Source organism: Nelumbo nucifera, chromosome 4, assembly GCF_055504915.1.
Source record: "Nelumbo nucifera cultivar China Antique chromosome 4, China Antique-T2T, whole genome shotgun sequence".
Classification (NCBI taxonomy): Eukaryota; Viridiplantae; Streptophyta; class Magnoliopsida; order Proteales; family Nelumbonaceae; genus Nelumbo; species Nelumbo nucifera.
In genome coordinates this window covers 64941880-64966173 of record NC_142652.1, presented here as the reverse complement: position 1 = coordinate 64966173, position 24294 = coordinate 64941880, and the positions used below count along the sequence as shown (strand labels likewise).

General features: G+C 38.9%; 1 long non-coding RNA gene across 1 annotated transcript; it reads right to left on the bottom strand.

Moving 5' to 3' along the window:
- Positions 1-19526: 19526 nt before the first annotated feature.
- On the bottom strand, positions 19527-24069 carry LOC104588952 (uncharacterized). Its single transcript, XR_733881.3, has 5 exons — positions 23697-24069; positions 23378-23563; positions 23038-23167; positions 20466-20565; positions 19527-19859 (listed from the first exon to the last, which is right to left on the bottom strand). It is a non-coding gene; the product is annotated as an uncharacterized LOC104588952 (long non-coding RNA).
- Between the last annotated feature and the right edge of the window lie 225 nt (positions 24070-24294).

Here is a 24294-nt window from a genome sequence, read left to right as displayed (position 1 = left end):
AAACCTTGACTAGTGAGGAGGATCCCGTGACTTACGCGAAAGCTATGTTGGACATAGATTCCCAGAAGTGGGTGGAGGCCTTGAGAGCAGAAATGGACTCAATGGAGACCAATGGAGTCTGGACTCTAGTAGATCCGCCCTCCGGGGTAAAAGCAATCGGTTGCAAATGGATTTACAAGAGAAAGAAGGGCCCTAATGGTGAGGTTGAGACCTTCAAAGTGTTAGACAATTTTGTATGCCCTTAGCTTAAATCAGAATGATGTACTTTATGAGTTTATTGTAAATGAATAAAAGTGCATATTTGATTCATGTTCCTTTGGTATGTTTCTGTGTAATACCCTTAAACTGGACACTTAATGAGACTCGTGTTAGTTTAGAATGTTCACAGCCAGTGGGTCGGTATGGGGAGACCTATCCTGACAAGGCTGACACTATGATGCCACCAAGTCGGTTAGGGTGGCATGTCTCAGCTGCTAGGGTGAGACCTTAGGCACATATAGTGTAGGATTAATTGAATCTTTGAACTGGACCAGATTTTCAGTATTGCCCTGGACCTTGGAGATTGATGGGCAAAACTAGAAAGTTACACCCGACCCCTAGACTCGATTATGATACTGCACTAGGTGTCAGATTGGGCAGTCTTTGATATACCATTCAGTGAGATCTTTAGTGGGGGTCAAAACCTGGGTATGTTGGGACTGTCTAAGAATTCATCTGAGTGGGTGATCATAGTGACAGAATCAGCCCCTTTGTCGGACAAAGGTAATGATCGGGGATGCACTCTCACTGATGGAAACCAAGACTGCCGGCAGCCGATTTCAACCGTTGAGATTTGTTTTGCAAAGTATATTTTATATGAGATATAAAAGTATATATATTATGGTTTCTCAAATGTTTGCAAAAAGGTTTTAATTCCCGGGATCCATATAAGTAGAGAGTGCAACACTATTCCTTGTAGTCGAGGGAGAGGTCCTGTCTTGTCGGGTAGTGTATGATCATTATGGGCTGAGAAGTTAAGTGTAAGACCATTGAGGATAATACCTAATGGGCTAATCTTGCATCTGCCCACAGTCCCTGGGTGTTACAAGGTGGCTTGGCCCAGGGACCACTTAGGGTAAGTGTTGGGCCCATAGAGCCCATTCGATGTGTTTCAGGGGGTGCACTGTCTTTAACAGTGTATTCGGCCAGGCCTTGTAACAAACGCTTGGCTGAACCCATGTGGCTAATGTGTAGATCAATGTTTGGGTCCCACGCCATACAAGGAAGCCCAACTGGGCAGCAGTTAGGAAGGTTAAGTGAGCACATAAGCTTAATGGGCCTAAAGCCCATTTCGAACTGGGCTATTTATTTAGTTATTTATGGGGCGAATTCTGAGATAGATTAGCAGATAGGATGAGGTCATAATCCTATCCACTCAGAGAGTTCAGATCTAGAAACCTCCTAATGAGATTAGGAGAAAGCTAATCTAATCTGCAGATAAAATAAGGGTTTATCCCTATCACCTAAAGAGAAGTCTTATCCAAATATGATTTGGATAAGCTGCTCCTAATTGGATTAGGAACTGATCTTTTAGGTTAACAAAAAAAGAAGGAGGGGGCGGCAGCCTTAGGAGAAACACATCAGATTTTCTAGTGTTAAAATCAAGAAGAGAGAATTCTGCACCCTACGAATACTCTCTTGCAACCTCCCTGTTCTTGTCGCCTTGTTTGCCAGTTCGATCTCCAGTAGTGGGAGAAGTCAAGATTGGATCTTGACATCAGTTCTTTGAGAAAGGATTGAAAGGAAGCTGTGCTCACGTACCATCCTGGTGATTCTTGCGAATGACTGAGTTCTTGGAGAAAAACACTGTTGATTCTGCTCCATCCTGCACTGCGCCATCTTTAGTGGGAGTAGTCTTTGGATCCTTCCTTGGGCGTGAACACCTTCGTTGGGAGATACTATTTCTCCAGATCAGGTACAATCCTCTCCTACTCCTTTTGGTTCAGATCTGGTTCAGTTTATGGTTCAAGAATGATCATTGAAAATATAATTTTCTAAATAGGGAATGTGATTCCCAGTTGAAGGGAGAGAAAAATTTTTGAAATTCGCCCCCTTATCCGCAATCTTTGGGCGTCCATGGGATGGATCTCTCATCCCTTCACAAAGCTCGTCTGGTGGCGAAGGGGTACACTCAGAAAGAGGGCATCGATTATGAGGAAACCTTTTCGCCTGTGGCCATGCTTAAATCCATTAGGATCCACTAGCTGTAGCAGCATACCGTCATTATGAGATTTGGCAGATGGATGTCAAAACTTTATTCCTGAATGGAGATCTTACTGAAAATATCTATATGCAGCAGCCGCAAGATTTCATTGCTGCAGGTCAGGAAAACATGGTATGTAAACTTAATAGATTCATTTATGGACTTAAGCAAGTTTCTAGAAGTTGGAACATCCGTTTTGACTCTGTTGTCAAATCGTTTGACTTCAATCAGAATCCGGATGAACCTTGTGTTTACAGGAAGTACAGTGGAGATAAGGTTACCTTCTTGGTTCTGTATATAGATGACATTCTACTCATTGGGAATGATGTAGGAATGTTAACTACGGTGAAAGTGGGAAGATCTTCTACAGTTAGAAAATCCAAAGGACCATCCTTTACCAACCTTGTGATTCGATCAACACCGATATGGCCAAGTCGGTAATGCCACAGGCACGTGGGATTAACTGTATCACAGACTCTTTTCTTGGGGATTTCAGCTGACGTAGTTTCGGTTATGTTAGTTTCTAGAGAAGAATGTAGAACATAGAGACCGTTCTCTAGCTCACCGTATGCGATGAATCTATTGTTTCTTTTAATAGTAATCGTATTACTAAAGAAGACAGAATAACCATCCTCACACAGTTTTGAGACAGAAATCAAATTTCTCCTTAAAATTTGTACATAAAGGCAATCTTTCAGTACAATCGTTCCTTCCCTAAAAATTAACTCCACGGTTCCTATGGTCGCGGCTGCAACAGTTGCAGAAGTCCCCAAGCAGAGCGTAACTTCTCCTTCACTCAGCCTTCTGCTTACCTTGAACCCCTGCAGTGAGTTACACGCATGAGTTGAAGCCCCGGAGTCAATACACGCATGAGTTGAAGCCCCGGAGTCAATACACCAAGACGCAGAAGCTACCAACAAGTTGGTTTCTATAACACAAGTTTCGAGATTACCTTTCTTGGATTCCATCAAAGGCTAATGATGGAAGGCCTTTAGAGAGTTTATCATATGAATCTCCCTATCACATGCACTCATATTAGATGGAGGGAACAATAAATTATGCCCTAGTTTGATCTAAGTCAAACCCAAGTGGCTCCCACTGACTTTCATAAAGCCAGATTTCGGTGAGCCCAAATCATCTAGGGTCCCGCATGTAACCTCTCATGAGGTGTGGGGCCCACCACTGAGGGAGGTCATTCAATGACCAAAAAGGGACACCATGGCAATGATGTGCATTCAGCCATGGTGTGCGCAAGAGCCACTGTCGATTGAGCATGGGCCAACTACTTATGGCCCATGTACGTAGCACATCACACATCCAAACATCATATGAAAGGATAAATTGATCCAATCAATTAATTATCTGTAAAGCCCATTTGAAGCCCATTTTTAAATCCATAATATTGACCATTAATATTATCTAGATATATGGACCGAATTATGATTGATGGGTTTGAACCATATAGCTTTATCCGCAGAGTGGGCTTTTAGCAGTTTTAACCATTTAAAACTGGGCCTTGATTGAACGCTAGATTTGGTTCAAACAATTTGAACCAATTTTGGTTCGAATGGGTCTAGGGTTTGATCTTTAATTAAATCTTTAATTCAAGAAAATAATATGAAATTAAATACTGATAAAAGAACAATCAAGAATCAGTCTATCAGGGCTGTTCGCATAATCCTTCCTGCAAAACAAAGGTTAGATCATAGTTTGCAGTTTCATAAATTGCAAATCGCAGATTGTAATTCTCTCATTTGCGAAATCTCCTTCTCTGTGTCGCCTTCTTCGATCCAAAATAAAAATAAATAGAAATCCTAATTTCTATTAATAATTACATCAGATCGAATACCTATACATTCAGTCTAAAAAATTTAAAAAAAATTATTTTACAGACCCAAAGTAACAAAATAATCCATAATCTGCAAAATCGCAAGTTCCCTACGCAAATCAAGATTTCGATCTCCTCTTGTACAAATAGCCCATAAATCAAAAAAATCATAAAGAATAATTTTAAACAATAATCAAATTTATATAAATTTAATTTCAGATTATTCGCCCATAAATTTTGGGAACAAATTTCCCAAAATCCATATCTGCGCAAATTAGGTAGAATGCCTTCAGCCCATTTGCGCAGATTCAGATCTGAAATAGATTGTTTCAAGATTTGAACCTGGGCTCCGATACCACTGAAGGAGAGAGAGATCCATCATACGGACGCCCAAATCTTACGGAATAAAGGGGCGAATTTCAAAAATTTTCCTCTCCCTTTCAACTGGGAATCGCATTCCCTATTTAGAAAATCATATTTTCAAGGATCAATCTTGAACCATAAACTGAACCAGATCTGAACCAAAAGGAGTAAGAGAGGAATATACCTAATACAGAGAAAAATTATCGCCCAACAAAGGTGTTCATGCCCAAGGAAGGATCCAAAGACTGCTCCCACTGAAAATGGCGCAGTGCAGGATGGAGCAGAATCAGTAGTATTCTTCTCCATGAATTTGTCCTTTGCAAGAAACAGCAGGATGGCACGTGGGCACAACTTCCTATCAATTCTTTCTCAAAGGTTTCCTCATAATGGATTTAAGCATGGCTACAGGCGAAAAGGTTTCCTCATAATCGATGCCCTCATTCTGAGTGTACCCTTTCGCCACCAGACGAGCTTTGAAGGTCTCAACCCTACCATCGGGGCCCTTCTTCCTCTTGTAAATCCATTTGTAACCAATTGCTTTTACCCCGGAGGGCGGATCTACTAGAGTCCAGACTCCATTGGTCTCCATTGAGTCCATCTTAGCTCTCATGGTCTCCACCCACTTCTGGGAATCTATGTCCAACATAGCTTCCGCATAAGTCACGGGATCCTCCTCACTAGTCAAGGTTTCCACCAGGTAACTATCCTAGTCATAACCATAACGGACTGGTGGCCTGGATACCCGAGTGGATCTTCTAGGTTGGTCACTACCTAGAACTTGTGGGACATCTCCCACTGCTCCTGAACTCTCTTCATCAAGAACTACTTCCTGATGATGGGTGTCCAGGATATAATCGGTTTTCAAGAACTGTGCATTTCAGTTGCAGAACACCTTATGCTCACTTTGGTCATACAATAGGTAACCCACAGAGCCTTTTGGGTAGCCTACAAATAAGCAACGGCTAGTCTTTGATTCCAATTTGTCTGCACTCGTTCTTTTAACGTGTGCTAGACAATCCCAAATCTTCAAGTGTTTGACACTTGGTTTCTTTCCGGTCCAAAGTTCATATGGAGTGTTCAGAACCGATTTGGTTGGAACCCGATTCAACACGTAGATTGCAGTCTCTAATGCATAGCCCCAAAAGGATGTGGGTAACTCTGAGTGTATGAGAAGTGACCGAACCATATCCAATAAGGTCTTATTCCTGCTCTCTGAAACACCATTAAGTTGTCGTGTAGCAGGAGGAGCCAATTGTGATACTATCCCATTGTCCTTTAAGTAGTCCCTGAATTCATCAGAGATATATTTGCCACCTCGATCTAATCGAAGGGCTTTAATTTCTCTCCCTAACTGTTTTTCGACCTCTTATCTGAACTCTTTGAAATTTTCAAAGGATTCAAACTTGTGTCTCATTAGGTACACGTAACCATATCGTGAGAAATCATCGGTGAAGGTGATGAAATACACGTGTTGATTCCGTGTCCTAACACTCAGGGGACCACATACATTAGTATGTATAAGGTCAAGTGTGCCTGTACATCTTTCAGGCTTACCGTTAAATGGCCGTTTCGTCATCTTGCCTTGTAGGCAAGGCTCACAGGTGAGAAGATCTTCTACAGTTAGAAAATCCAAAGGACCATCCTTTACCAACCTTGTGATCCGATTAACACCAATGTGGCCAAGTCGGTAATGCTACAGGCACGTGGGATTAACTGTATCACGAACTCTTTTCTTGGGGATCTCGGCCGACGTTGTTTCGGTTATGTTAGTTTCTAGAGAAGGATGTAGAACATAAAGACCGTTCTCCAGTTCCCTGTATGCGATGGATCTGTTATTTCTTTTAATAGTAATCGTATTACTAAAAAAGATAGAATAACCATCTGCACACAGTTTTGAGACAGAAATCAAATTTCTTCTTAAATTTTGTACATAAAGACAATCTTTCAGTACAATAGTTCATTCTCTAAAAGTTAACTCCACGGTTCCTATGGCCGCGGCTGCAACACTTGCAGAAGTCCCCAAGTAAAGCGTAAGTTTTCCTTCACTCAGCCTTCTGCTTACCTTGAACCCCTGTAGTGAGTTACACGCATGAGTTGAAGCCCCGGAGTCAAAACACCAAGACGCAGAAGCCACCAATAAATTGGTTTCTATAACATAAGATTCGAAATTACCTTTCTTGGATTCCAGGCAGGCAAGATAGTTTCTTTGTCTTTCTTCTACTTCTTACCCTTAGTGGCTTTCTTCTGAGACTTCTTTGCTTTCCTCTTTCTCTTGCATATTTTACTAGCTTCAACAAGCATAGCTACAGGCTCATTCTTTTTAATCAGTTCTTCCGCTCGTTGCAACATATTGCTGAGCTCTTGTACACTGACATTCAACTTATTCATGTTTTAGTTCACGATGAACGGATCAAAGGAAGAAGGCAAAGAATTAAGGAGAGCGTCTATCTGGGTCGCAAGGTCCAGCTCGGATCCAAGAGATTCAAGCTCATTGATGTAACCCATCATCCGAAGACAATGGTCATGAACTTGTTGCCCTTTGGACATTTGTGCGGTCATGAACTGTTTCAAGACCTTTTTGTCGAGTAGAACGATTCTGCTCTTCATACATCGTCTTGAGACTGTCCAATATGTCCTTGGCAAGTTCAATTTTATCGAACTGCCTCTGTATTGGATTGTCCAAGGAGGCAATGATGTAACACCGGGCAAGGGAGTTTTTCTCCTCCCAATCCTGATAGTCTCTCCATCGGGCCTCAGAAGCCCTATCCCGGACACTCCGGGGCAGGATTTTTAGCCACTTTGTCTAACTTTTCAGAAGTTAGGACCAGCATAAGGTTCCTATACCAGTCGACATAGTTTGGGCCCTTCAGCTTGTTGTCATCAAGAAGCTTTGCAAATTGTTCGTTTGTCATTTTCTGATAAAAGAGCAAACATCGGTCCACAACCTAATTTGATTCATGTTCATTACATAGATATGGTTTTTAATCTACGCTCCATTCCTATTTATTCATCTCTGAGATTTCCCTCCCATCTCAGTGACGGAGACTGCGAGTTGTCTCTGAAATGTGGGAAATCACATAGGGTGCATGAAGCCAACTGTTTCAGCTGCATAACTCCACCACCTTTCTATGAATGATCTTATCCACTCATCATATGAGCTTTCCCTTTGGCCTCTGTTAGACAAGGTTCAGAGCCGTTTTCAAGTAAACATTTCTGTCAAGTGAGTGCTTACCCATCATATTCGTGAACGCCAAAGTACCGTGAGAGAGTTCCCATTTTCTGGTGTAGCCCCTCCCACATCGGTCTATGACGCCTAATCATCTTATGAAACATTCAGACAAGCCCAACAGCAAATGGATAGCCCATTTTCTGTTGTGTTTCCTCATTATTGAAGGACCCATCCTCATGCTAATGATGGAAGGTTTTTAAAAAGTTCATCATATGAATCTCCCTATCACATGCACTCATATTAGCTAGAGGGAATAGTAATAACGCCCTAGTTTGATCTAGGTCAAACCAAAGTGGCTCCCACTGAATTTCATAAAGTCAGATTTCAGTGGGCCTAAATCGGCTAGGGTTCCGCACATAACCTCTCCATGAGGTGTGGGGCCCACCACTAAGGGAGGTCATCCAATGACCAAAAGGGACACCATGGCAATGATGTGCATTCAGCCATGGTGTGCGCAAGAGCCACTATCGATTGAGCATGGGCCAAGTACTTATGACCCATGTACGTAGCACATCACACATCCATACATCATATGCAAGTATAAATTGATCCAATCAATTAAATATCTGTAAAGCCCATTTGAAGCCCATTTTAAATCCATAATATTAACCATTAATATTATCTAGGTATATGGGCCGAATTAGGGTTGATTAGTTCGGCCCATATAGCTTTATCTACGAAGTGGGATTTTAGCATTTTTAACAATTTAAAACTAGGCCTTTACAGGTTGGGCCGAATTAAGCATTCAATTAATTATCAATCCTCAGGCCCATTTTGGGAAAAATTAGGGCTGACATTCAGCCTTGATCGAACCCTAGATTCGGTTCAAACAATTTGAACCAATCTTGGTTCAAATGGGTCTAGGGTTTGATCTTTAATTAAATTTTTAATTCAAGAAAATAATCTGAAATTAAATTATGATAAAAGAAAATCAAGAATCAGTCAAACAGGGCTGTTCGCACAATCCATCCTGCAAAACAGAGGTTAGATCACAGGTTGCAATTTCACAAACTGCAAATCGCAGATATCGATTCTCCCATCTGCGAAATCTCCTTCTCTGCGCCGCCATCTTTGATCCAAAATAATAAAATAAATAGAAAACCTAATTTCTATTAATAATTACATCAGATCGAATGCCTATACATTCAGTCTAAAAAATTAAAAAATATTTTACAAACCAAATGTAATAGAATAATCATGAAACTGCAAAATCGCAGGTTCCCTGCGCAAATCAAGATTTTGATCTCCTTTTGTACGAACAACCCATAAATCAAGAAAATCATAATGTACAATTCTAAATAATAATCAGATTTATATGAAATTAGTTTCAAATTATTCGCCCATAATTTTGGGAACAATTTCCCAAAAACCCTTATTTAAACAAATCGGGTAGAACGCCTTCTGCCCATTTGCACAGGTTTAGATATGAAATAAATTGGTTCAAGATTTGAACCTAGGCTTTGATACCACTAATGGGATGAGAGATCCATCGTATGGATGCCTAAATATTGTGGAATAAGGTGGGCGAATTTCAAAAAAAAATTCTCTCCCTTCAACTGGGAATCGCATTCCCTATTTTAGAAAATCATATTTTCAATTATCAATCTTGAACTATAAATTGGACCAGATCTGAATAGAAGCAGTAGGAGAGGATTATACCTGATACGGAGAAATAATATCTCCCAACGAAGGTGTTCACGCCCAAGGAAGGATCCAAAGACTGCTCCCACTAAAGATGGCGCAGTGTAGGATGGAGCAGAATCAGCAGTATTCTCTCCAAGAACCTAGTTCTTCGCAAGAAATAGCAAGATGTCACGTAAGCACGGCTTTCTATCAGTCCCTTCACAAAAAACTGATGTCAAGATCGAATCTTGATTTCTCCCACTGAACTGGAGATCGAACTGGTAGGTGAGGCGGCAACAGCAAGGACGCGGCAAGAAAGAATTTTGCAGGGTTGCTTAATTCTTCCTTCTGTGATTTCAGCTTTGAAGAGGATGTGAACATGTGTCTTCTAAAGGTTGCCGCCCCCTCCTTCTTTTGTAACCTTAAAGGGGTCAGCTCCTAATCACATTAGGAGTTGCTGATCCAAATCAAATTTGGATCAGACATCCCTTTAGGTGATAAGGATAAACCCTTATCTTATCTATAGATTATATCAACATTCTCTTAATCTCATTAGGAGGTTTCCAGATCTGAATCACATTCACATCTATACTCTCTGAGTGAATAGGGTTAAGACCCTTATCCTATCTGCTAATCCATTCCCAGAATTCGCCCCTTATTTAACTACTTAAATTAGCCCAGTTCGAAATGGGCTTTAGGCTCATTAAGGTTATGTTCTCACTTAGCCTTCCTAACTGCTGCCTAGTTAGGCTTCCTTATATGGCATGGGACCCAAACATTGATGGGTAAACCTTCTTTATGGGATTTTCCAAATAAAAATTAGAAAATTCATATGCAACAACTATGACAACAAAGGGGGTAAGAAAAAAAAAGGTGTAGAGGAAAAAAAGAAAACAATGGCCAAGGTTAGGGCAAGGAAACTATACAGGTTTGTTAATGGGTTTTGATCTTGGTCACCATTTTTTATCAATACTGGTCATCATTTTTTGGTAATAAAAAACTATTAAAATAAAAAAGAAAGACATAAGAAAGGCCAAGGTGACCATAGGTCACCCAAGAAGGAGAGAGACTCCAAACCCGCCCACTTAACATCAAATCCCCACCTAACCATACAAGAGATTAGATGCCAAATAGCAGCTTCACCAACGAAAAAAGAAAGAATAGAACCAAAATAAAATCATGCACCATGATCCAATATTCCAATTTGACAATAATAAAACTCAAAGTAAACCCAGCCACCCAAATATAAACAAACACGTAAGCCAAAACAGATTTATCTCATCCAAGATCTCAAGAGGAAAAGAACACATCTCTCTACTTTTGGACATTCGTTTATGGGTAAATTTCTTAAATTAACCTTATGGTTTAGCTAATTGACTAAGTGTACCCTTACTGTTTTAAAATTGATTAATGCTATCCCTACTGTTTCTGACAATTGACTAAGTCTAACCTTACTGTTAACATCCGTTAACTTTCCGCTACATATGATATCATGTGACTAATATATTATCAAAAATTCCAAAAATACCCTCCCCACCTCCATTCCTAAAAAAACCCTTTAACCTCTGTCTACACCGGTTCACCCCAATGCTACTCATCTTTCTCTCTCCTCTCCAGGTGAAGCGTGAAAAAAAAAAGAAAAAGAAAAAATGATTAAAAAAAGATGATCAAAAACAAAAGAACAAACCAAGCCTCAAAGAAAGAAAGGGATAAAGAAGGGTGGATCGAACATCTTCAACGCAACTACATATAACCAGCGTTGTACAATGAGCACCAAAAGGGTGGATCGGGAACTGAACGGCATTGGGGAGACCGAGAGAAGATAGATAGAGAGGCAGGGGACAGAATAAAGAAGATAGAGAGAGAGAGAGAGAGAGAAATAGAGAAATAGAGAAATAGAGGGAGGTAGGAGAGAAGAGATTGGAGGGAAAGTAATAGAAAAGGGTTGTGGCGGCATTCAACAACAATGTAGCTCAGGCTTGTCTTTGCGACAACAACGGTAGTGAGCACTCGATAGAGAGGAGCTGTTTAACAAGATCCCTCATGCCACATCTCTCAATCTCTGGGTGGGCGCCTAGTATACAAAACCAATGGTGTTTGGGCGAGGTAACCATGAAAAACCACTTAGTCGCCTAGGCGTCACCTTGACAACTATGGAGTTAAGTAGAGGGTGACTGAAAATTGGTGATAGGGTGGACAACAAGAGGGAGTATGATCCCTTAGACTTGTAGACATTATTTATGGGGAGCCAGATTTCGAGATAATAACCTAAAAACCTCATTTAGATGGGTAAACCTTCTTTATGGGATTTTCCAAATAAAAATTAGAAAATTCATATGCAACAACTATGACAACAAAGGGGTTAAGAAAAAAAAAAAGGTGCAGAGGAAAAAAAGAAAACAATGGCCAAGGTTAGGGCAAGGAAACTATACAGGTTTGTTAATGGGTTTTGATCTTGGTCACCATTTTTTATCAATACTGGTCATCATTTTTTGGTAATAAAAAACTATTAAAATAAAAAAGAAAGACATAAGAAAGGCGAAGGTGACCATAGGTCACCCAAGAGAGAGAGAGACTCCAAACCCACCCACTTAACATCAAATCCCCACCTAACCATACAAGAGATTAGATGCCAAATAGCAACTTCACCAACGAAAAAAGAAAGAACAGAACCAAAATAAAATCATGCACCATGATCCAATATTCCAATTTGACAATAATAAAACTCAAAGTAAACCCAACCACCCAAATATAAACAAACACGTAAGCCAAAACAAATTTATCCCATCCAAGATCTCAAGAGGAAAAGAACACATATCTCTACTTCTTTTGGACATTCGTTTATGGGTAAATTCTTAAATTAACCTTATGGTTTAGTTAATTGACTAAGTGTATCCTTACTGTTTTAAAATTGACTAATGCTACCCTACTGTTTTTGACAATTGACTAAGTCTAACTTTACCGTTAACATCAGTTAACTTTCCGCTACATATGATATCATGTGACTAATATATTATCAAAAATTCCAAAAATACCCCCCACCTCCATTCCTAAAAAATCCCTTTAACCTCTGTCTACACTAGTTCACCCCAATGCTACTCATCTTTCTCTCTCCTCTCCAGGTGAAGCGTGAAAAAAAAAAAAGAAAAAGAAAAAATGATTAAAAAAAAGATGATCAAAAACAAAAGAACAAACCAAGCCTCAAAGAAAGAAAGGGATAAAGAAGGGTGGATCGAACATCTTCAACACAACTACATATAATCGGCGTTGTACAATGAGCACCAAAAGGGTGGATCGGGAACTGAACGGCACTGGGGAGACCGAGAGAAGATAGATAGAGAGGCAGGGGACGGAATAAAGAAGATAGAGAGAGAAAGAGAAAGAGAGAGAAATAAAGAAATAAAGGGATGTAGGAGAGAAGAGATTGGAGGGAGAGCAACAGAAAAGGGTTGTGGCGGCATTCAACAACAATGTAGCTCGGGCTTGTCTTTGCGACAACAACGGTAGTGAGCACTCGATAGAGAGGAGCTGTTTAACAAGATCCCTCATGCCACATCTCTCAATCTTAAGTTTGACGCCTTTCTAGTGTACCCAATCGGTGCTAGGCCACAGCTTTTCCCATTAAAAAGGGGGAAATATCACACTGTCTTCAAGCTCATTAATCAAAGCTAGCACCAAGCTTGCTCTGATCTCTCTCTCTCCTTTTTCTTCGTCCTCCTCTTTCTCTCTTCTTCTTCCTCTCCTTCCCCTCTCTTTCAATCTGATCCTCTTTCTCTCATATTGAAGCACCATTTCAATATGGTTACTGACGTGAAACACCCAGAAGATCCGGTTCAAGAACTGTAATAAACGCTTCACCACTGGTATGGAGATATCAACTGAACGTTCCATTCGAAGGTGGGAAGGACGACTAAAGGACATGCATGGCAGTTGTAATCCCAATTTTGACGTTTCTGATGTTGTGGTCTTGACGATTGTCTAACCTTCTAGTCTTGACGGAAAGGGTTGTACCCTTCTGGTCTTGACTGAAAGGGCTGTATCCTTTTGGTCTTGACTTAAGGACATCCATAATTGTTTTTTACTGATCAATCGTATACAAAATTTTTGAGACATTTCAATGTGGAAATAAACTTTTGTAATATGAAAAAGGTGTCAAAAGTTTCATTTTGAAAATTTAAAGAAGAATGATGGGCAAAATAGTCTTTTTCATCCTTGCGTTAACGAACATTGACGATAAGGGAAGTATTAGTCAATTGTCAGAAACAATAGGGGTAGCATTAGTCAATTTTAAAACAATAAGAGTACACTTAGTCAATTAGCTAAACCATAAGGGTAGTTTAAGAAATTTACCCTTCGTTTATTTCATTACCTTCTTATTTGGTCCAATCCCAAATAATCATCCTTTTAATCTAGCAAATATATTTGACACCAAAACAGGTTGATGCTTTTTTTGATTTTGAATCTTCTAACTGCAAGATTATCCTTACAGAGTTGATACCAACCAAATAAGGGGGAAAAGACTCAGAATTGAACCAGAACCACCTTGATGAGAACGAAAAATATCATATTTTTCTCCCTTAATAATTAGCATTTTATGTTTATTTTATGCTCAAATGCACTCATAATTCTTATATTTTGGTTTAAGGCACGAGGCGTTAGGTGAGAAATAAGGCTAATCGGGTCATTTTACACAGTTCCGGCGCCATGTGGTAGATTGAGCATAACTCTCTCATCCGGACTCTAATTGAGATGATTCAAGATGCGTTGGAAAGATAAGAAAAAGTTCTACAACTTTCCTGTTTTGAGATTTGAAAGATTCAGACTACATCGAGGTCAAAATCGGGCCCAAAATCACTGCAACTGCACTAGTGACGTGTTGAAAACATTCCTTAGCCTTGAATCTTTCATCCGCGATTACACCATTCTCCTACTCACACAAGAACTTTGTTTTATCTTATTTTTTAGTCTTTTCTGGATAAGTGAGACTTGTAGATTGACCTAGAGGAATTTTAGAAGATTTTGTAGGCTTCTCTTGGGGGGAAGTAGATAAGAGGAGAAAACACTAGAGATAAGGCAAGGAGATTGGGAGCAGCCGAACCTCTCTTCTCTTCTCTTCTATTCTCTCCGCCCCTCTCTTCTTGATTCTCTGATTTTCTTGGAGTTTTCACCATAACCATGCGTGGATAAACTCTTGTACTTGGTCGAAGGAAGCAGAAGCCTCAGAATCCACCAAACTATGAGATCTAATTTGGTTTTTATTGTTTGATTCATACTTTGGATATCGAATGTTCTTCTATATTTATGTCTATGATTGATTCGTTTGATTGCTAGGAAGGCCTACTAGCTTATTATTCGTTACAATCTATTGCTAGATTAGATATCAAATTTGTAATTGTTTGATCCCTCTAATCTACGAAGCAACTAAGGTTTAATGATTTGCTACGTCAGAAATTGTTAGATCTTAGGAAAAACACTTGACTGAATTAAATGCAACCGCTTGTGCTTGTGTTGTTTAGCTTCATCGATCTCTAATGCTTAATGTTATTGCTGGATTAAATCTTTAACACTTGTTTAGGGGTTGTTCAGAAGTAAGGGTTAAGATAATCGCTTGTTTTCCGATTAACTGATATTAGGAAGATGCAGGAAAATAATTCCTACGATGAATATTCAAATTCTGAATTGATTTATCTTTGCATCGATGAGCAGTAGTGAAATTATGATGGTGGATGTTATCCTAAACCAAGATTCGTTCTTTTGGTTAATTACAGCACTCTAAATCGCCTTGCTTCTAATTTAAATTTTGTTCTCTTTAATTCTGATTTTCCTTCTTTCAATTCTGCTTTTCGTTACACACACCTCCATCTTTGATTCACGTAGCACACAATTCAGGTTAGATATTCTCTGTGGGAACGATCCTTACTCGCACTACTACATTTTATTCTCACGAGTATAGGTTTTATTTTTTGGTGCCTACGACAACACGCCAAATTTTGGCACCGTTGCCGAGGAGTATTCCAATCAGTTTTGTGCTTCTCATGATCATTGTTTAGTTCTTGAAATTTTTGGAAAAAAAATTCTTTTTTTTCTATAGATCACTTTGATTGTTTGTGTTTTAGCATAGATTATTTTCTGTTTTATTCATTTATTTATTTATTTATTTGTTCTAGATTTTTATTTTTATTTTTATTATTTTTATTTGTTTTATGGTATGTCGTTTAGAGTTTATTAGGGTTTCCTTAATTCATGCATGTAACCCAATTCTCTAAGGTAAATTGCAGTTCGATCCGGAAATAGAAGGGACTTTGCGCAGGTTAAGGAGGGAAGTTCGGAGTCATTCCGAGGAGAACGATCCAGCCTTCAATTCTCTATCTGTTAGCGGATATGATTTGAGAAAAGAGGACATCATGGCCGGAAATCGAACCTTGAAAGAGCTTGCTACACCGGATTTAAATCAGCAACCCTTATGCATAACTTTTCCTGCTTTAGATGTTGATGTTAATTTTGAATTAAAATTTGGATTAATACATCTCTTACCTATTTTTCATGGTCTTGCAGGTGAGGATTCTCACAAGCATTTGAAAGAGTTGCATGTGGTGGTGTGCACGAGTATGAAACCCACGGGAGTAACTGAAGAGCAAATCAAATTGAGAGCCTTCTCGTTTTCTCTAAAGGATTTGGCTCTATTATCTACCCTCCGGGAGTGTTACCACATGGAACAAAATGAAGAGGTTATTCTTAGAGAAGTACTTCCTAGCTTCAAGGGCGGCCAACATCAAAAAAAGAAATATGTAGTGTAAGGCAGTACAACGGGGAGTCCCTACATGAGTACTATGAACACTTTAAAAAATTATATGCAAGCTGTCCCCATCATCAAATCAGCGAACAACTACTTATTCAGTATTTTTATGAGGGACTTCAACCTACTGATAGGAGCATGATCAATGCTGCTAGTGGAGGGGCTTTAGTAGATAAAACTCCCGAGGCCGCGAGAAATCTGATTGCAAATATGGCGGCCAATTCTCAGCATTTCGGCTATAGGCTTAACCCTCCAGCAAAGCATGCTAATGAGGTAAATATCTCTTCCCTAGAACAACAAATTGCAAGTCCGACATCTCTTGTTCGTCAAATGGTTGCAGGTAATATGCAAACGGTGAAGGATTGTGAGATATGTTTGATAGTATGGCATCCAACTGATATGTGTCCAACTCTTCAAGAGGAGCCCGTTGAGTAAGTGAATGAAAGAATGGTAAGATCCATCATATGGACACCAAAAAGGTTGTGGAATGGGTGGATGAATTTCAAAAATTTCTTACCATTCTTCCAATTGGGAATCATATTCACTGAATTTAGAATACAGTATTCAATGATCTAACTTGAACCAAAACAGAACCATATCTGAACCACAAGAAAAGGGAAGGGATATACCTGATCCGGAGAAGCAGTATCTCCCAACGTTACTGTTCACGCCCAAAGAAAAGATCCAAGAACTGCTCCCACTAAAGATGACAGTGATGATGGAGCAAAACCAGTAGTGTTCGTCCCACGAGGCAGGTTCTTCTCAAGAACTCGATGGAAGTAGAGAGCACCACACAAGATCAAGAACTTTTCTTGATCTTCCTTCACAGAGAACTCGAACTGGCAGTTAAATGGCGGCGACTGCTGGAGGAGAAGACTAGAAAAGAAGATGGCGAGCTGCTTTTCTTCTCTAGGGTTTCTGAGATCCTATCTCAAAAGCAGAGTGTTTTGCGAAAATTCCTTAGGGTTCGAATTCTTGTAATTTGACTTGGGGTTTTCTCCTCCCTTTCTTAGTGATTAAGAAACCTCCTAATCCCATTAGGAGTTATCATAATCCAAATTTGTATTTAGATAAAGAGTCTTCTTAATCTTATCTGCAGATTAGATCAGTCCATTCTTGATCTTATCAGGAGATTACTAGATTCAAATCCTAATTTGAATTTGGTCTCTATAAGTGGATAAGGTTAAGACTCATTCTTTTTGGCTTAACATAATCTTAGATCCACCCATTTAAGTGATTGATCAAATCAGCCCAGTTCGAAATGGACTTTAGGCTCAATATGTATAAGCACTCAATAGGCTTCCAAACTACTGCCCAGTTGGGCTTCTTTGTATAGCATGGGACCCAAGCATTAATCTACACATCAACTACATGGGTTCGGCCCAGCCTCTGTTACAAGTCCTAACCGAATTCACTACAAAGCCCAATGAACCCCCTAAGCCCATCACATGGACTATATGGGCCCAACACTTATACTAAGTAGTCTCAGGGTCAAGTCATCTTATAAAAACCCAAGAACCGTGGAAAGATGCAAGATTAGCCCATCAAGTATAACCCTAAATGGCCTTACATTCAACCTCTCAGCCCATAATGATCAAACACTGCCCGACAAGAGAGGACATCTCCCTCGGCCACGAAGAACAGTATTGCACTCTGTTCACATGGATATTGGGAATTAAAACCATTTGCAAACATTTTGAAACCATGCATATATATAAATTTTGCAAAACAAAATTCCAACAATTGAAATCAACTGCCGACAGTTTGGTTTCCATCAGAGAGAGTACATCCCCGATCATTACCTTTGTCCGACAAAAGGGTTGATCCTATCACTATGATCACCCACTCAGATTTCTCAGACTGCCCCAACATACCCAGGTTTTAACTCCCACTAAGGATCTCACTGATTGGCATATCAAAAACAGCCCAATCCAACACCTAGTGAAATATCATAATCGAGTTTAAGGGTCAGGTGTAACTTTTCAGTTTTGCCCATCAATCTCCAAGGTCCAGGGCAATACTGGAAATCTGGTCCGGTTTAAATATTCAATTTATCCTACACTACATGTGCCTTGGGTCTTACCCTAGCAGCTGAGACAGGCCACCCCAACACTTTGCAGCACACTAGTGGCACTGTGTGCTACCCCAACACTTGGCAGCAAGTTTATTATTCGTTACAATATATTGCTAGATTAGATATCAAATCCGTAATTGTTTAATCTCTCTAATCCGCGAAACAACTAGGGTTTAATGATTTGATGCGTCAGAAATTGTTAGATCTTAGAACACTCGACTGAATTAAATGCAACCGCTTGTGCTTGTGTTGTTTAGCTTCATCAATCTCTAATGCTTAATGTTATTGCTGGATTAAATCTTTAACACTTGTTTAGGGATTGTTCAATAATAAGGGTTAAGATGATCGCTTGTTTTCTGATTAACTGATATTAGGAAGATGTAGAAAAATAATTTCTACGATGAATATTCAAAGTCTAAATTGATTTATCTTTGCATCGATGAGCAGTAGTAAAATTATGATGGTGGATGTTATCCTAGACAAGATTCGTTCTTTTGGTTAATTACAGCACTTTAAATCGCCTTGCTTTCAATTTAAATTTTGTTCTCTTTAATTCTGATTTTCCTTCTTTCAATTCTGCTTTTCGTTACACACACCCCCCCTCCATCTTTGATTCACGTAGCACACAAATCAAGTTAGATACTCTCTGTGAGAACGATCCTTACTCGCATTACTACATTTTATTCTCACGAGTATAGGTTTTAGTTTTAGGTGCCTACGACAACACGTCACACCCCTAATTCAACCACCTTGTTAAATATCATATAGACATATAGAGATAATCGTAATAATAATAATAATAATAATAATAGTAATAGGTCGTTGACCGATTCCAAACATCTCTGCAATCAAATATGAAATAGCAAGATGAGAGGTAGACCAGTTTTCACCGATTAGGTGAGTCATAGCCATCCTTTCCAGTGTATGAGCGACCCTATTACAACTTCTAGCCTTCTGGGAGCAAATGCATCCAAGAGGAAACCAGGATTGCTGTTTAATTATAATGTGACAGCAATCTCCTAAGATGGGAAAAGTCTTCCATTGCAAAGATGATCAATGGTCCAATAGGCCCTTCACAACTACGTCAACATCAAATTCCATCACCACGCTGTGTAATCCCAATTCTCTGCTTGTAGATAAAGCTACCTTAAGAGTCATTGCCTCTACTTCAGTCAATGATCTAACCAGAACACATAGAGACTTGCACCAGCAGAACTGACTTTCATGGTTCTAAGAAATCAAACCCATGCCCATATAATTACCTTCTAGAGCCTAATTCTTCTACCCACATAAGCATACACATCACATGTGAGTAGTTACATAAAAATGAACCAAAAATGAAAGATGGTTTATAATCTAAATTTCATAATCTTTCGTTATCTAAAATTTGTGGGTAGTTACACTCTATGCTACATGTTTAAGGAGAACAAAGAGGACGTGAGGACTGAGGAACTTGTTCATCCATATTAACAACCTTTTTTTATTTTTGAGGAATTTGAAAAGGAAAAAAAAAAGTTTGATGTAAAAAGAAAATGGGATGAAAGGATTTATACCAACATTGTCAATGGAATCCTGGACTGAATTTTAGTTCTTCCGGAACTTTCTAGGCTTCTAGAGAATCTTGGATCCAATTTCTAGTCTGCCCTTTATTTGGATTGGGTGAGCCCCATATATGATCTTCTTGGGTCCAATAAGCAAGGAGGCCTATGACAAATATGACAAAAGCAAACATTCTTTTGTAATCAATAAATTAAAATAATTACCATGTGACAAAATCAATTAAAAACAACCCCACATGTTGCAGAATGGTTAACATTGATCAAATGATGAAGGTAGGTTTAATTTTTTCTTTCCACTGTTTAATTTTTAAAATTTGAGAATCACCATTATTTATCATGCCATCTTCAATAACCATAACTAAATAGGGAACTCAATGTTGTAGCACCCCAAGACATTAAGAGCCAAAACTAATAATAACTACAGAATGTCCTCTAAAAAATGCCTCTGTGATCATTTCTTGAGATAGCTTGGATCACCAAAACCCACAACCCTTTGGTAGATACCCAAATAGAAACTGTATACAAATTAGTAAAAAAAAATATCATTTATCTTTTGTCACTACTGACATCAAGGAAAAATGAACTTTCCAATATCCATAACTCAAATGGGAAGTTCAATTGAATAAAAATGAACAAATTCTATTAATTACTAGAAGGAAAAAAAAAAAAGCAACAAACAAAATCTATCTTTATGAATAGGTAATTAACCAAACATCAATTAAAGGTTGTAGAAGTTCAAAGAAGTCATCACCTTTCATATGCTAGGATAAGTTCCAGTACCATCCATTATGCCTTATGATGCTAATCTCTTCAATTCAATCATATGTATTGTCTTCCAGGTGAGCAGCTGACTGCAAAGCAATATAAGAAAAGTCAATAATATCAAATCTTATTCAAAATAAGCCCAAAAAGAAAAAAAATTACAAACTCCAATTTCCCATTGTTATGTTGAACAAGTTTGCTGGTCCATGAAAGCTCCATGTTTTTGTTGTTTCACCCTGTCATTATGTGGGCTTCAGCTACCTCTGGCTGGGTCTAAGAAGCCTAATTTCTAGGAACCCTTTTCTATTGAAGTTTAGCTAATGTTTTTGGGTTTGGAAAATCTAACTCATTGTTTGCTGACATATGGAGAGGACCATTTAAAGCTTCTCTGAACACCTGGCTGCATCAATCACTGCCTCTAAGGGCATGGATAGAATCATAGAATAACATTTCATTAGACAACTATTAGAGAGAAGAGTAATCATACGGTTAATACAATTATAACCAGTGGCAAAAAAAGCATAAATTGAACCTAGTCCTTGACCATCAAACATACTTAACAAACAGGTCCACCACAAAACACCATACAAACTTTCATCAAGTAAACAAGAACTTTTTTGGTAAAACAAAATAGGTACTTGATACTAATGGAATCAAGTGGTACTCTCAGAAATTGCAGTCTTAGTGATCTTCTATGGAGGGAAATTAATTCAAAAAATAAAAAAAGAAATCCATGCAACGACACTAGGCAGATGGCAACCCAAGATGGTGCACCTTCAGGCCAAAAGCAGAACAAGGATGTTCTTCAAATCAGGACAAAAACAGAAAAACTGTGATATGATCCAAACTTTCTGCCAATTACTGTTAATAAATAACGGAGCATAAATAGGAAGAAAGAAACTTCAGGATATTTTCAGAAGCTGGGAGAGGGGTGGAAGAACTAAAGGCTATCATTCATATTAGGGCTGTACAGTAGCTGAAATCTTTGGAACTATTCACAGATTACACAATGGATGACATGTTGAGGGAGTGGGGTAAAATAGCAAAATGCACACAGACCAAGTCAGTAATGAGCGTGTCTTGGACCCCTCCACCTACTGGATTCATGAAATTAAGCTTTGATGGGAGTAGTAGGGGGAACCCTGGATAATCAGAGATTGGGGATGTCTTTAGGGATGAGAATGGGGCCATTTTTGCCATGTTCTCAGGCCCAATTGGAGTGGATGACTCCCTTAGAGCTGAGATCTTTGCAGTTTTGGAAGGAGTCCAAAAAGCTAAGGAGATGAACATCAGAAAACTCCTAATTGAAGGGGATTCGGAGGTGGTGATAGGGTGGCTGAATGCAGACAGCAATGGTTTATGGAAGTACAGCAATCAGAGGAGGAAATTTAAGTGGCTGGTGCGGGAGATGTAAGTTAAGATGTGCTACATTAAAAGATCAGCCAATTCTCTAGCTGATGGTTTAGCTAAACAAGGGGCAGAAAGGGATTCAATGTTTTGGGCTAAGTTGTAACTTTATTGTCTCTCCCTATTCTTTTGTTTTTCTTGAGGACCTTTGTTGTACTTGGAAGATAAGTGTGTTTGTCTTCCTTTTGTAACTTTTTTGGTGAATTAATGAAATTGTTATTGATCAAAAAAATAAATAAATAACGGAGCATAATGGAGTCTCTTTTAATATTATGAGACACAGGAGCATGGAATTTTCATCCTCATCCTCCCTGGGCAAAGTGCAACTTCCTAGGTTTATTCATCTTTTCCAAAACCACCTTTAATGTTAACCAAACCAAGAACAACAATATTTTGCTGTAATGTTTACCAATTACCATACACAAGGGAGGATGCAATTCATTATTTAATGGATCATAATATCATTTTCCAAATAGAATACATACACACCCAGGCCAATGGCATCAGAGCTTTTCATGACCCTCAACCGTTTGCATGAATCAATAAACATCCTATCATATCCACAAGTTCATTTTCACAAAACAATAGGGATGCAAAAAGCAAATTATTTGAGACAAGACTTAAAACCAAAATATATATCAAACTTATCCATCTTATTAGAAAATCAAACATTTAAGCCAACTAACCAATAGTGGAGGTTTTGTAGGTATTAACCAATATCTTCTTATGACAATTCTTTAAAAAAATGGCTCCCTGTTAGATGCTTTAAATTCCATTTGTAACTTTCTTTATGTAACATTCAGCACATAAGAACAACCAAACCATGGATGGAGTTGACTTTTTGTAAACTCCACAAGAGACGAAAGATACACCCCTAAGTTATAGATACTAATTGCTTTTGTTTCTTCCTTTGCTAGAGCATGTTTGTCTAGATTTCACCTCTACATTGTTTTTACAAAAGACATTTTTTGTGAACACCACAAAAGGCATGGAAGACACACCCCTAAGTTATAGATACTATCATAAATGCTACTATCATGGTAGAATGCAATACACCGACATCCCCCTTGAACTATGTATCAAATAAAATTACAGCAAACTTCTCAAATGGAATCATCTCCCATGCATTTTTGAGTTGTACTCGAGCTCATTACCTATGCATTTTTGAGTTGTATTCCAGTTCTTTAGCCACATATGGAGCTGCAACTAGGGGGCCTAGCCTGAGCCCAATTGGGTTCAACTTGTGCTTTTGCATGGGCTGGATTTAATTATAGAGACAACCGCCTGACAAAGAAAAGAAAAAAAGAAGAGGCACACCTTTGTAAGTATAATATCTAGGGGATCAGTCCCAGCCTTCGATTCGGCAAAACTCCAGTTGGCTGGTGTCGTAGAAAAGAAAAGATAGAATTAATAAAAAAAATAAGAATTGAACGAGGTTTAAGATGTAGGATCCAAAGGGAAAAGAAAAGATCTAGGTTTCAAAGAAAAATTTACCTCGACTGCCATCTCAAAGGTCTGATTGAGTCATTGATGACATGAATCAAGAGGCCAAGGCTACGAGGCTTCGGGCAAACAATGGGAGATAGAGAAGGGGCTCCTCTCGTCACAGGATGCAAAGGCGCTCTGAAGGCTGCAATGATTCATCTTCGCCGTTTGTTTGGGATATGCAGAGAAATGCCTCTAAAGGGAAAAACAAAAAAACAAAAAAAAAAGAGTGGAAGAGAGGGTGAACACTATGGCCATAAAGATTCAAACGAAGACATGGAACGTATTTCCAAAGAAGAAGCCCTAGCTAAAAGAATCAAATTCTAACCATGACTGAAAGTCAAAACTTTCACAGGCAGAAAGAAAAAGTTTGAATACCTGAAAACGCAGAAAGAAAAAGTTAAAATTAGCTACAACGATGAAACCAGCAAACAAAATCAAGAGATAGGGTTAACGGAGTAGATTAAATCGTTGTTAACGGAGTCGGAGAGACCAAACACAGAGTCAGAGTGTTCAATTCAGACTCCAAAGTCGTTTATTGTGAAGTTTGACGCGAACAATCTGGTGGGAAGCGTCGCTGCAATCTGGAGCCATGAGAGGGAGAGTGAGGCGAGCAGGGAGTTTGGCTTGAGATGGAGGTGATATGGGGTCATGGGGGGACAAGGAGGGAGAGGAAGTCGAGACTCGAGAGATCGAGAGAGAGAGAGGTTGGACCTCCAGATTCGAATTCAAATTTACTTGTGACACGTATAAAATGGAATAATAGCGAATCTTTGGGGTAATTGAGGGAAAAACAATTGAAAAACACCGTTAGATCTTAAATAGTGAATATTCGGTATATAGTAGCGGAATTGTAACAAAAATACAATAGTTTTTTAATAAGAAACTTGTAATTATAAGTACTTAAGTCTTGAAATTCATATAAA